This window comes from Patiria miniata, unplaced genomic scaffold (genome assembly GCF_015706575.1).
Source record: "Patiria miniata isolate m_02_andy unplaced genomic scaffold, ASM1570657v1 HiC_scaffold_29, whole genome shotgun sequence".
Classification (NCBI taxonomy): domain Eukaryota; kingdom Metazoa; phylum Echinodermata; class Asteroidea; order Valvatida; family Asterinidae; genus Patiria; species Patiria miniata.
The window spans coordinates 23781889-23797095 of NW_024037068.1; positions in this window are offsets into that span (position 1 = coordinate 23781889).

The following is a 15207-nucleotide window of genomic DNA, read 5'->3' on the forward strand; positions in this document are numbered from 1 at the left end:
TCACAACAGACACTGAAATAATTAGCATATATGTTTGTATTTAGACATGCATTCACAATCACAATTGCTATGTCATGTGTCGAAACGTGTATTGTCGACTAGCCACCATTGTCGTTGATCAGCTGGCAGCAACCTCGTACCCATGGTCTACTACGGTACCGTATTCCTTCAACATCAACATCGTACCGGGTACGAGCTGCCCATGAATATTTGAGACGTTGCGGCAATAGAGGGCGCTGTTGTAGCTGGCGCGGACAATGTATTTTTCAAAATTATTTAGAAAAAAAAAGCAAATTGACGCACACCATCGAAATCAATGCGCGCGCTGACCAGAGACCGACTTTTTTTGAAGGGGGCCTAATTCGTGATCTCGTTGCTATACAGCCACTCCGAAATTCCAGTAGTTATTTTATCACTTTGATGAATGAAGAGTTAAATGGAATGTACAGTATTTGCTTTTGCTGTAATTTTCAGAAATATTAGGCTAGTTTGTTCAAGCAAATATTGTGACACTAACTTGTTTTCGCGTTTTGGGTTCGTAGATGCTGCAAAAAAACCCCCAAAAAGCAATCAAGTTCTTTTAGCCTTGTTCGCTAACCACACTTAAGATAAAACAAAGCAATGTATAGACGTTGGGGAATTATAAGGTAAAAGAATCAGTCTAGCTGGCTTGTATCCCTTCACAGGTGTGTAGTCAAGTGCAAAGAAAATGCAGAATAACTAAATATAACAAATTAGGAGCATTTAAAAAAAGTTTTCTCCAACGCTGGTAGGCCGACCAGCGATGGAAATTGATACAAAAATACCACTTTACTTTAAAAAAAAGTCAGCACATGCACCAGGAGCCACAATTGTACGGGATGCTTTAGACTGTCATTCCCTAACAGTCCAGTAAAGAATTTCGTGGTAATTTGATTATTTGGGGTTTTTACTGTTTGCAAATGTTGTATCTTCTCTTTATTTATTTTCCTTTTTATTGTTCAAATTCTGTTTCTTTCCATCAGTACATTTATTAGTTTGTCATATTGTCTTTTTGTTTTGTTTCACGCAAATCATGAATGACGCAGCGACTTTGGAAATATCGTGTCCAAGCTGCTGTCGTGTGACCACCATCGATGCTCGAGCGGGTCTTCCCGACGCAGCGAATCTTACAGAGGTCCTTAAAGAAGCCGAGGAACAGGAACGGTACCTGCAGGTGGGACAAACCGAGCAGCACCCGTGTCGTTTGGATAAAACTGACCGGCTTGTCCAACACAAAACAATGTGCGAGGGGGCGTTAGAGACACACCGGCCTCTTTCAGCTGCGAACTCCCAGCAGGACGGCATCCGAGTCGTACTCCGTCAAAACCTGGCTCAGCTAATCGAATTCCTTCGTTCTAGTTCTGTCGGTAGGATGTCCGTCATCAGGCCGCGGAGCCTGTTATTGATTGTTATTCTCTGTCTGGCATACATCACCATTCATCCAATGAATCGAGATAGTGAAAGTGAAGGGACTTGGACCTTGATCGAGGACTCCATCCCGATATTTGGAGAGTTTGAGGAGAAACCGACTCCCTTTGCCGAACCTGCCGTCGAAGAACCATCGCCCGATAATAAACAAACACCCAATTCGGATGATATCAATCCTCCGTTGAATCCCGCAATCGCAAACGCGCTTTCAAGATTAAAGACAATGTCTGAACGCGTGGAAGACGAAATCTCACAATTGGCATACGAAGTGAGGGGTGGTATCCTAGATGAAGAGATAATACTGCGAGAGTCCTTACGAAAGACTGTAGACGACCGAAGAAGCAAAATCCATAGCTATGAGGTTCACCTCCAAGCTTACTCGTCTATTAAACATGCCGATGAACTTGGTGAGGATTTTCGGAAGTTTAGAATTGAGGCCGAAGCGCAAACTCTCCGTGCGCTTCACAATCTGTCCTTCGTCGCTCTCAGATACCGGACTGAGAGCACCACCGAGTACATTGGGAAGCTCTTACTTCAAAACAATTTGAAATTTAAACAACAGTTTTACACGAATGGCATGTACCGACCCAAAGCAATTGCATGTTATCCCAATGGTGACGTCGCTGTACTTGGCGATCGGCAAGTGAGAGTGTACCAAGCCAATGGTCAATACAAAGCCGCCATCAGCTCGCAACACCTCCGCGAACCGTCTGGGTTGGGTGTGACAGACACCGGCAACATGTACATCACCGACGGGAAAACGGTCAAGGTGTTCGACGACAACCTGAAGTTTGTCTTCGAGTTCACTCCAGCTGAGGGACACAAACTTGCGCAGAGTTCCCTGACATGCGTGGCCGTTACGTCAGAGGGTCACGTGGTGGTATGTGACCGAGGCCGACAGTTGATATCCATCCACAATAGCACTGGGGCGCTGATGAAAACGATCCTCGCGCCCCTGCTCGACGAGTACATAGCTGTTGGCACCGACACGCAGTGGTTCGCTTACACGAATGCAAACTCTCGTCGAATACTGTCGGTCGATCAGCAGGGAATGGAGGTGTTCGGAATTGATAACAGCGTCAATCCAAGTGCAGCTCCTGCCGGTATTGCCTGCGACGAATTTGACGATATCTACGTTGTGGCGGTGAACACACAATATTCGGGACAAACACGATATTTGGAAGAGCAAGCACAACCGGGGGGGTTTAACAGACAGCAGGTCGCCGATCACGACAAACGATACGCCGTTCAGCGTTACAGCCAAGCAGGCACGTGGCTCGGGGCCGTCCAGGACATACAGCACTCTGCAACCAAAGCCCTTGCCTTCGGAGTGAATGGGGATTTATTAGTCACTGGCGGTGAGGCTGTCTACATATACACAGCTGGGACTTAAATAACAGCTATCCCAACATCAACGTCCCGCCCAGTTGAGTAACTATTTTCTCGCCCCAAATCCCACTACATATCCATAAAAATGCACGCATGCACGCGGTGAGGGCGCCCACAATCGATATGAGGGAACCGCATGGAAAAGAGAAGTGGTCTCTCGGGCAAGGAAGATTCTACAAGAGCTTTACACTGAAAAACTGTGTCTAAATTTCATTTGCCGTATGCTCTACACTGCCTCGAATTGTATTAAAATAAAACATTACACTATTCATAATTCAGGAGTATTTTATTTCAGAGACTTCAATGACCTAGATATAGAGTAAATATAATTGTGAAGTAATCACAAACAATTAACGTGAAGATATTTTTGTTTTCCAGCCAAAAAAAAACATTTGTTGAATGTTCATTCGAACTAAAAGAATTTCTCCTGATCGCATACTGGTTTATCATTTAAAACTGAGCTATTAACTGTGAGATATTGAAAGAATTCGGACACAGAATTCGGAACGAGCTCACCTGGTCTATTCTGCCATGTTATGGTTTGTTATAATGTTCAGCAACAGAGGGCGCACTTTAAGTACGCTTTAAGTGAAGCAGTGTTTGTTGGATTGATTGCGGCTCATTGGGGAATACTCTAAAAACACCTTCCAAGTCTCTTAATGGAAAATGATTATTTCACCTTGACATATGACTATTCCACATTTGCAAAATACCCCATTGTGTTCCATGCTGGAATGTTCATTTGACATTTAGACTAGATTATATGATAGCCCACCAATGTCTTAGTATATCTTATTAACAAAGGAAATGTTTCATTATGATCTCAACAAAGACGAGGTTAAATTTAAACATCGCGAATTATTTTTTTTTCGTGAATATACATTTTGCACAAAAGGCGAACCAAGCCAGTTCCTAAAAAAACAAAGATCCACATTACAAGAAGGATGCATCGGACAATAAGGTACAGGCATAGGCTCTTTATCTAACTGTTTTATTGATAATCTAAAACTTCCTTTAGACATTTCGTCATTAAAATACTTTGTAATGCACAACTGGCTACATTAGAATTTTATATTCTTTGTAAATATGTATTTAATCTTGGATACAAATGCCATTTGAAACATAATTAGTCTGATTAACCCATTTATAGTAGAATGTAAAAATGGGACCATGCATAAAAGACTATACAGGGAATATATACATTTTTTTATTAACATCGATATATTTCGAATTGCTTCACTCATTTACTTCAAAATCGACCTCCAATACACAACACGTGCATTACCAAGCTATCTCTTGTAACTTTACTACTGGGCAAAATCCAATCATGAAACAAGAGCATATGGACGCTGTTTTCGACGTCCTTTTCGGGGTACAAACACTTGTAATTTTAATTTAAATCTTACGCTGAAATATTGTAAAAATGTACTAATTTTTTTTTATGACATGGTTTTAGCAACGTGGAAACTGAAGTCAACAAATCGATGCATTACCAAAGTATATCTCGTGGTTTGCTCCTTGGCAAAACCCAATCATGAAACAAGAGATAGGCTTGGAAACTTACGATTTATAATATTCTCGTTCGATATAATTTCTCAATACATTGGTTGATAAGGCCCTCCCTTCCTTTAGATTGTAGATGATTATATTTACAAAAGCATGGTGCAATTACGTCTCTAATTTTGAATGTGCTACAAAGCATGCAATATTAGCCCAATGACACCCATGGACAATTGGACGGTTCAATAAATCAATAAACCAACTACTTCAGCTTTAAATCGTTTTCATTGTATTCACTCTCGAAAACCTGTGTAATTTACTGAATAGAGCAGGGGAGTTTTTCTACTTTTTTCTTTTTCTTCCTTTCTCCTTTTAAAAGCCATTTTTTTGTTGCACAACTGTTGCAAGTTTCTGTGTACATAATGAGCATCAGGAGTTTCCTGATAGGTTCTCAGTCTTTTACAAATAAAGGTCATGACCAAATCATCCGTCGTGGCATTGTTAATACTTCTAGTGATAGTTGGTGTGTCCCGCTTATACTGTATACTTTCAACAGCCATATTTTTAAAGTATCTTTTCAAAACAACATTAATTGCCATTGGAACCCCTGGTACTTGTGCAATTAACAGAGGGTAATCACAATCATCATAATCGGCGGTATATTTCCTCCAAAACGGACCTGCTCCCTAGGCCTTGCGGTCGCTCTGAGCGGTATCTCGTCTTGGGAAAGCTTGGGTTTGGGAAGATCAGCTACACTCCCAACGAACTTAGGTTTGACCCAGGGAAATCCCCACCTCAATACAAATGTAAATTGAAGTCTTGATAAAAGAACAAGATAATTTACAACTCTTGTTGAAACGTAACCTGGAGATAAATATATTTAATAAAACGCAGCTATAGGCCTATATAAGGTTCAGTTCTTTAGTATATAAAATAAATACCGACCACCCCCCCCCCCCCCCCCACCAGGCTGGCATCATCATCATCATCATCAGACATCATCCTCAGTCGAGGTTGATGTTGTCACAGTCAAAACTATACTACATGTGCGTTGTCCATGTACAATGTTAATATACATTCAGTTGACAATGTATATTTATACCAACAGCTTGCGACTTGACCTGATAATGACGACAGACTAATTTATTATTGCCTGATGATGGCCTTAATATGTGATTTTTTCGAAACTAGGAGCATCTGAGATGCGTAGTGTGTCTGACACCTGAACATTTTCTCAAGGAGAATAGGGTACGTGGGTAGCAATAGGCAACATTACCCATAATGTTGTTTGCCCATACCCCTAATAATATCACCTGTCTAATGCTCGTACACATCGATCAGGACTTCGACTTTGGGGCCGTTCCCCATACTACCAACGACTGCCAAATCGTTGGTGTGCACACGGATGGGAACTAAGTTATGTTTAAAGTCATCTGTGACCGAATATTGCCGGATGATCCGCCTGTAATACATACGGTCAAAATCCTGTTGCCCACAATCTTGGGCAACTTCAATACCGAGTACGTTTCCGCAGATGATGCGACTGAACGGGACCGACCACATGATATTAATGTACCAAGGTCTATCTTGCCCATGCACCAAAAAGGACGCAGTCCCGTATGAGCTGGTCGCTGTTCCTTTGGTCTTTTCAGCTACAAAAACTTCAGCCGTCCATGGTTCCACAGTGTGCTGAGCCGAAACCGAATGTCCTCCTTTTATAAAGATCTATTTCGGGGAAGGAAAACATCAAAGCGCTGTTGCCGCAACACCGACACCAAACACCGGGCGTGAATTTATGGTAATTGACACGCCTTTTCTACATGAGCCTCAATAATTATCAAGAAGTAATTACACCTGGTTCAGACAGGCGTTCCAGAGTCGCACCGAACCCAATGAAAGTCTAGATTTGATTTAAGTGGTGACTCGGCGCGACTCTGGAGCGCCTGTCTGAACCGGGGGTTAATAACATATTTATGAACATTCCCTTCTATATAAGTGACAGTTCTTCTGTTGTACCTCAGAAATATGGTTACAGCGCCCTCATTCGCTAAAAAACGTGACCGTGATTTTCTTCACAATTAAAGCAGAGTCCATCATTTGCAGCTATCCAAAAAAGTAACTGGCGTAATTATTGTTAAAAAACATACTGGTTGAAAGATAGTAAGGGGACTAAACTCCCTGTGAAATTATTCGTTCTGACAAGCTCTCATTTTGAAGAAATCAACGAAAGAAGGCATTTCCAACAGTGCGTCTTAAGAAGCTCCGTATGAAAATTTAAATTAGTAGTTCGTTTTGTTATTTGGCGCAGCGCGCGCAAGCATTGGCACGACGCACAGGCGCGCGCGGTTGCTTTAATTCGTCGGATCAGCGCGACATCGCGTAAAGCTGCAATTCAATACAGTTCAAAACATGATTTAGCAACTTTTGAAATGAAATAGAGATCCTAGAATGCTGTTAGTTGTTCAGTATCTTTCATTAGATTTTGAACACTTTTGTTGCTTCAAACGAACAAAATGCACAAATTACAAATGATGGACTATGTCTTGAAGGTTGCAGGCCAGTAAATCGGTCCGAAATCGCCTACGCAGCCCAAATTACGATTTGCATTCGCTCAAATTCTTCGCTATTTGAGCACATTGGCCGTGAACGTGAGGGCGGTTTGTAAAGAATATGGGTGGAAGCCGTACACAGGACTGTGAGCTTGAAGTTCTGTGCAATTTGCATGAAAATGGAGCCCTAAAACGCTCCATTTTGCAATGGAGTGTAGGCGTCGTTTTTAAAAATGACGATGGGCTTCAGGACCATTTTAAGGGGTGATGATCTTCAGATGGAAATTTCTCCTAAGAGTCGTCGGTTAAACCCCCCCCCCCCCCCCATTTTAACGAAAATGAAAGATGATGAAATTAACTTGAATTTGATATGTGACTAGAATAACTTGGAGAGTTGTGAGTATCTGAATTTTTGAAGTGGGGCATTCATCATTGGGGTCTATGGCAGTTTGTTTACTGGTCTGCAACCTTTAGCCAAATCCTTGACAGACGGGTTTGAGGAAAAGAGAGGACTCTAGCCCTCTATTGTCGAAACTTTATTCAAATCGTACGCCAAATTAAATTTCATGAGGTGTGGCAACTGAAGTATAGGAGGGCGCTAGTTCAACATCCTAGGCTGCGCTTTTATTTTAACAACTCTTGTCTATAGACAAGTCGTCTATAAACGTCCGAACGTGAAACATCCTCAAACACGATGATAACAAATTTCCCTAACTGATTCTAGAACCAGTACGACTCATACAAAAATAATAAAACATCAGAAATTTCTCAGTTTACAGCAAATTTGCTTGCATGATATTCAGTGCTTTGGAATGGTTTCGTGCTCGGAAGTTTACAGCCGACTAGTCTTAGGTACGAGGCGTTAACGAGGAGCCTTGAATTCGGCAGAGTCAGTCAAACTATAGCGGAGGGCGCTATTTGGTTCGGTCAATGTGTCAAAACGGGGAAAAAACCCATAACGTCAATATGCCAATGTAGCATGTGTATTAGCTATTTATATAAGGCCTTTATTAGTACATACTGATAAGGTTTAAAACCGTTTCATCTTCTCTGGAAAGGGTTGATCCTTTAGTGTGAACCTTACCCCAGCTTTTTCCAGTGTCCAGCATGTATGGTTCACCACCTTCACAGCACAAGCCCGCCAATTGGAGGTGTTCTTAAGCATATCCGTGACGGACGTGTTCATCAGGCTCACGCCTTTTTGAATACGCCTATTCATGCGTGGATGCACATCTGAAAAAAACCCCAGATTTTTACTGGCACTGTAAAAGAGGAAAAACAGCGTGGGTGGATGGATGCCAGCTGCAACGGCCGCAGTCAAAAGTACGTCATTTCATCTTCGATCGGACATAAATTATTCATTCGTTTAAATGTGTGTATGAGTTTGTTTCTGCATTCAATAGGGAACGTTGAACAATAGAGGACAATGGGTCCCCCCATTCCCAAGTGCCCACGTCCACACAGTATGTCACCCTCTCTGGAAAAGGCATTTTGTTTTAAGGCATTTTGGGGTAAGGTTTATCAGTGGCAAAATGATGAGAAACACAAAAGGGAATGAAAACAATTGGATTGAAAGAGTTTTCACAGTTTGAGTAAACGATTTTTCACGGGGTTTTCTATGTCCACACTAGGTATGTAACGTAAACATAATTATGTCTGTGTCGCAACTGGGCTTCCATGGCTACTTGTTTTACAAACGTATTTCCACGTGGTTTTAATGTACAAAGCACATATAGAGATACAGTAGTTCTAGACAAAAGATTCGGCTGCGGCTTAATTGTGTTACTTTTGTCGTTCCACATCTCTCCCGATCACATTTGAAAATAAAGGACTAACATGGTTGGCTCCTCTAAGGCCCAGTCATACTCAAAATGGAGTGAGTCTCTTCTGAGCATCCTACCGCAGTTGCTGTTTTGAACAGTCAAAACACACAATAAATTGCTTTTTGGACAAGACATGTTTTAGTGTCATTACTTGCGTTTAAATATTCTTTGAACGGATTGAGCAATTTCAGTATTTTTTGCATCTAAAGGTAGCTTATAAAATTGGCTTTCCAGCCATTTTTATTTTTGGTGCTACACATTTTTTTAAAATATGAAATATATTTTTGGGGGTTTGCGTTCCGCTTTTTTGACTCACCCTCTGTAAATGACATTGTTGGCATACACGCGCGGTAACCGTTTGATGAACGATGATAATGTGTACTTACCTAGATTTCTGTATACGGTTTTAACGAACGAGATAGATAGAGACGAAAGTCTAGCTGATATGAATGAAGTGCAGAAACAAAAGCCAAAGAAAAATGCAGCTATATTCACCAGTTTTCCTCGCCTTATGCTTTGTTTTATACAAAGAATTAGAGACTCTGATGTGGTGTGTGTGAGAATTAACAAAGGGTTCTGGTTACGTTTGGGAACGTTGCGCGCGTGCGCAGTGAACGGAGCATAGCTACGATAGTTTCAATAAGACAAACTGTTTTGTGATTTCTGCCAACTAAAACAGAGATTCCTTGCAAACACTGTGACTGTCGGCTCGCAAATCTGCAGATATCTACCGAGAGATAGCCACTGACGATGCGGGAGAAAGCTCAACATAAATAATGTTTTGTCCAAACAAACCAAAACAAATCATCTATTTTACGATTTTTTTTTATGGTCATCAAAGGACACCGTATACAACGTATTGACCTTGTTAAAATGGTTTCGCAATACACACGGGGAATCCCAACTACGATCCTGTTTGTATATCGACCTGGCAATTTCTTTTGGCAAAGGAAATTGTTAGGTCAACCATAATGATTTATTTGCAAACATTAACAAAGTCTTTAACTATATACTTTGGGTTTAAACAAAAGTCCTAGTTGAGATTTTTGTTTTGTGTTGTTCACACATGATTCCTAAATAAATTATTTTTATACTGAAAATTAAAATCATTTATGATTTTAGAAAAAGTATTGGATTAAAAGAGTAAATAATTGTCGTTTATGATAAAATAAACATTGATTTAACGTTTTTAGTAATTGGAAGGACACTCCATCAATTTTCGAAAAGATTTCATTTGAGACACTTAAATTTGCATATGCGGCTGGTGGATGGTTAAAATCTAGACCTTCGTCGATGGATGTGTCATCATGACTAAAATACTTTTTGTTCACGGAGGGGCTCCATTGTGACTTTTAACATGCCGGCCTTAAGACTTGTAAATATGGAAAACAGTTGTGTTACTCCAAATCCTGAGCCACAAACGTCATTACGTCATTGGGTCATCCCCCAGCGTACTATTACTGACCACTACCGGGTGTGTCCGGGTCTTTAGATCCCTCAAATCTCTTAAAATTTGTTGGAATTTAAACTTATTTTATGTTAAGATTACAAACGTAACTCACTCGTTTATATCAGCATTCTGCTTTGTAATTTAATAATGGAAAGGAGTAGAGAATAGTCTTTCGAAACTCAATTTACTAAAACATGATCTTATTACATAGAAAAACCCATGACAAAGGTGAATGTAGGAAGAAATGAATTTTCATTTATGGAAAAAAATAATCGTTCAAAGAATGTGTGCATTTATATACAATGTATAATATACCCACCGATATCCCTTGTTTATATCACATTTTGTAAGGAAAATATGCGGGAAGTATATGTATAGTGATTTAATTAATAGGGGGCATAATCCAATTTTGCAGATATTCACCAAAAAATGTTTGGCAACACCAAAAAACTGGGCACTTGTTCAGAAAAGGGGCACCTTCCGTGCGTGTATGTCAGTGTGTGTGGGTGTGTGTGTGTGTGTGGGGGGGGGGGGGGGGTTCCATGAAGTGAATGTTTCTTAGGAACATATTACTCCGACTAAAAGTATGAGAGACTGATATTTCAAATAAATTTGTGGTCAGTTTATTGAAAAGTACACTTTTTTAACTGTCCGTATTTTTCTGGGCACCTGAGAGCAGCTGTCGCTGTAATGTCATTTCAGAAAGACACTGTTCATTTTGGGGGGTTTCTCAAATTGTCAGCCCAAAACATTGCTAATTGAAAATATATGTGAGAAAAAATTTGAACTAATCACCAATGAAAAGAAAGCTGACAACAGCAAAAGATCCATTTTTTTTCCAATGATAAATCGGTCGAAGGTGATTACAGCTTGTGATAGATCTTGACTGAGTACAGGTCAGCCACTGCCAGCTGCTGCCCATCTGCTTTGAATGTGATTCCCTTAGGGTTGTACAGGCCCTGGGCAACACAGCTGACAAACTGACCTGTACAGTCATAGTGATGTATGTGACCGGACTGTACATACAATGTGCTCACTGCAATGTAGATGCCGGAGTCATTGGTGCACAGCCCCATGCAGTACTTGACTGGCCGACCGTGAACAGTCGGCTTGACCACGAACCGAACTTTGCAATCATCGGCGTTTACGATGCGCACCTGACCTCGCTCGGTCTCGCTGATCGCGATCAAGGCGTTGCTCAACGCCGCTAGAAAGTAGGGATGTATATCCACCGGTATGGTGCGTAAAAGCAAATGGCAAGGCAAACCGTCAACGGGTCTGTGCTCGGTCAAGACATTCCTCCCGATGTCACCCACGAAGATGTTACCATTCGGCATGACTGCTATGCTCGCGAGAGTCACGTCTGCCTCGCCATCATCACCCTCCGGTATTGTTTTGAACTCAAAGTCGGGCATGCCTGATGAATTCTCCCACGCGTACACCTTCACACAACGCTGCTCTGCGACTAGCCATTGCCTGTAATTCGAAGCCGCCACGTCCTCTGTAAAGTAGAAACATTCAACTAATTCATGACTCTGCACATATCGTCACGTGCCTGGATTCGTCTACAAAACTTGCAAATATAGTGATAAATAACTTTTTTTAGTTAATTATTTTTTTTCGAGGTCCTGTTCTCGGCCTTCCACTTGCAATGCCTTACATCCCTCAGGAGTTAGCATTGAGCAGCACGGTGGTTACGCAATGTCATCTAATTTCAATGGGTGCTACGGTCAATAAGCTAATGCACATGATTGGTTCCGACTCGACTGTTGGAAAATAATTTGAGAGCAGCTCGAAAAGAGTCAATCGATTAATTGTTAAAGATGTGCCATTTTGAACCTCCCCGCTAGAAGTTATTTTTCAAGTTATAATGTTTTATCTTACTTGCTTTGACTGGGATGGTGGTATAGTTCCCCTGGTGGTCGCAGACTACGACTCGGCTGTTGTCCCAGTCTGCCACTGCGATCAGGTCGGGTGTAGAAGCAGCAGCTATGCCTCTGGCTGTTTGAAACTCCCTTTCCCCAGCTAACACATTCACGTTGTAACAACGTTGCAAAAAGGTCACGTTTTCGTGGCGGCAACGTTCAGAAAATTACGTTGCGGCAACGTAAAAATGTTGACTCGCGTGCACGTTGCCACAACGCTATTACACAACGTTTAAAAGACGTTATAAAAACGTCAATAAAACATTTATTACAACGTTTTCAGTACACGATCCTGCAACCCTCCAGCAACGTAATTGTCACCTTTATACAACGTCTTGGCACGTAAATGCAACATGATTACGACATGATTACCACCATGACAGAACGTTACTGCAACTTAATGGCCACTTAAAATAAACATTTATACAACCTTGTGGGGACATGATTACACCATGATTGGCACGTTACTGCAACTTTTATTGGGACGTTCCTGCAACCTTATAGGCACGTCACGACAACTCTTTTGCCACGTTAATGCAACTTGTTGGACATAACTACAACCTGATAGGCACGTTTCTGCAACCTTTATGGGGACGTTCCTACAACCTTATGGGCACGTCAGGGCAACTTTTTGGCCACGTTAATGCAGCTTGTAGGACACATTATTGCAACTTCATGGCCACGATGTGGGGACGTTTCTACAACCTTTATTGTTAGCACGTCAATGACTCATTACAGACGTTACTGCAACTAAGTCAACACGTTCCGGTAACTTTGTGGGCACCTCACAACTTTTCAAAAACGTTCACGCAACTTATTAGATACATCACTGCAACTTTGTGGGGACCTTGTAACAACATTGTTCCTGGCACGGTTAATTAACGAAACTAATCGTGCAACGACGATATACCTGTCTGCAAACAATAAAAAAAAACAAATTAACCATCAGACTTACTGTTTCTACATTTATTACAAAGAATGTATCCGGTGAATGCATGGAAGCAAACCTTCGTCAATCATTATTATTACAAAGCTAGTATAAATCTGATATAACAGTACAATGTCGCTTTCAGTTCGCCTATTTAAAAATAACACATTAAAGCCTCTTGATTCAGTTAGAAAACCAATGATCTAGTTTTGTGTGTTTTTGCTGGGAAGCAGGAACAGTAAAACAAATTGCCCGCCAACGGCATTATTTTGTCAGTTTCCCTTCAAAACGATAGAGTGTCAGATTTTGTTCATATAATTATACATGTATTCATCTTCAGCAAGGATGGGCACAAGTCTATTTATATGCATACATTAACCTTTAGCAAGGATTTAAATGTCCTGAAATTGCTAAGCTGGGCAGGCGTACATCTCCGGGTAACTACCAGTTATGCTATAAGTAACTTTAACGTAAAATATTATTCTTCAGGCAACGTGGGACTGAGTTTTCTGACAACATATTTAGCTGTTTCGGTGTACACACCGAAACAGCTCTTGTTTCTGTTATTTTTTTGGCTTTTCCGCATAGTGCGGAAAAGCCTTTGTTTTTGTTCTCATTGGCTTTTCCGCATAGTGCGGAAAAGCCTTTGTTTTTGTTCTCATTTTTTTTTTTTTTCCTTCTTCTTTTTGTCGCCAAAACCCCATAGACTTTGTGCACGTTTTTTCTACACGCCACTTTTGGCAGTAATCTTTGTCATACATCATTCAAAGTTTGCATAAGCATAGTCCCTATAGCAAATATATGTCCCGAAGATTGACGTCATGGTGACGTCATCGACTAATTTATTATAGATTTTTGAATATTAAATTGTTCCCATAGACTTTGTACACAGAAATTTAAAAAAAAAATTGTCGCTTTTCAAAGGGCATTTTCGACTCTTTGCCAGTAATTCATTTACACCACTCTTTGTCCGAGCAAAGACCCTAATTCAAACAACATTGTGGAATGATGACGTCATGATGACGTCATCCTGTGTTGATTTATAGGCAATTAAATTGTGACACTTTTAATATTTAAAAATGCTTAAGAAATCAACCGTACGCGTCCGCAGCATTCTGTTGCCGGCAAGTGGTAGAGTAGGTTGAGGTCTTTATTTCATTCAGTGTGCGTGAAATCACGTGACCCTTGCTTCCGGTCGAAAAAGGCCAAAACCGGAAGTGGCTTATCATTTAAAAGTGCTAATAGATATGAACTTGCTTTTAACGGTGTTAGTCCCTTGGCCAATAGTATTCTTCAAATCATCTATCGATGACGTCATGCAATCTTCGAGCGCCCTCTAGCGACAGTTTAAAAATTTTCAAAAATGTGTTTTGAATAGAAATTTGTCGGAATCGCCTAAATATTGGTGTATATGATGACCTTGACCCACTTAAGACGTGTGAGAAGTTTTAGTCTACAGACCGGAAGTTATAATGAAAAGACCCTTTTTTCCTTTGAAAATTCCTGAATAATCAACCATGGCAGTTTTTATATTTGTTTTTACTTTAACTGTCTACTTAAGGGTAGGTCTAAAACATTTCAAAGCTTCGAGGCAATAAGCGAACTCGAACATGGCCTGCGCACGCTTAAAACTTCAGGTTGACAATATACCTCTGCTTTAAAACATGCACAGCACGTTCACAATGTACATGTACATGCACGTACGTTGTACATACACACATACATCGTATGTCAGTCAGCCCGCAGGGCACGTGTTGCTGAGGTCAAATCCTGACCACAGTGACCGTTTTAGCCGATTTTCGGCTAACTTTGACAGACTTTATGTTCATGCATAGTCAGAGACGTATTATTGATTAAAAAAAATCATAATGCGGAAAAGCTCTATGTTCTGTTGCAAACAGACATAGATCTCTAGTTTTTTTTAGCTGTTCCCAATTTCAATTGGGAACAGCTATTGTTTTCGTTAAAGTTTTTTTTTTTCCTTTTTTTTTTCTTCTTTTTCTTTTTCCACTTTTCCCCATAGGTTTTGTACACGTTTTTATTCTACAAGCCACTTTGGCAATTATTTTAAATCCGATCAACTTTAAACTCAGCATAGTTATTAACCATCATCTAAGGATGTGTCCCGAAACGTTTCGTCATGCTGACGTCATCACGTGATTTATTATAGAATTTTGAATATTTAATTTTCCCC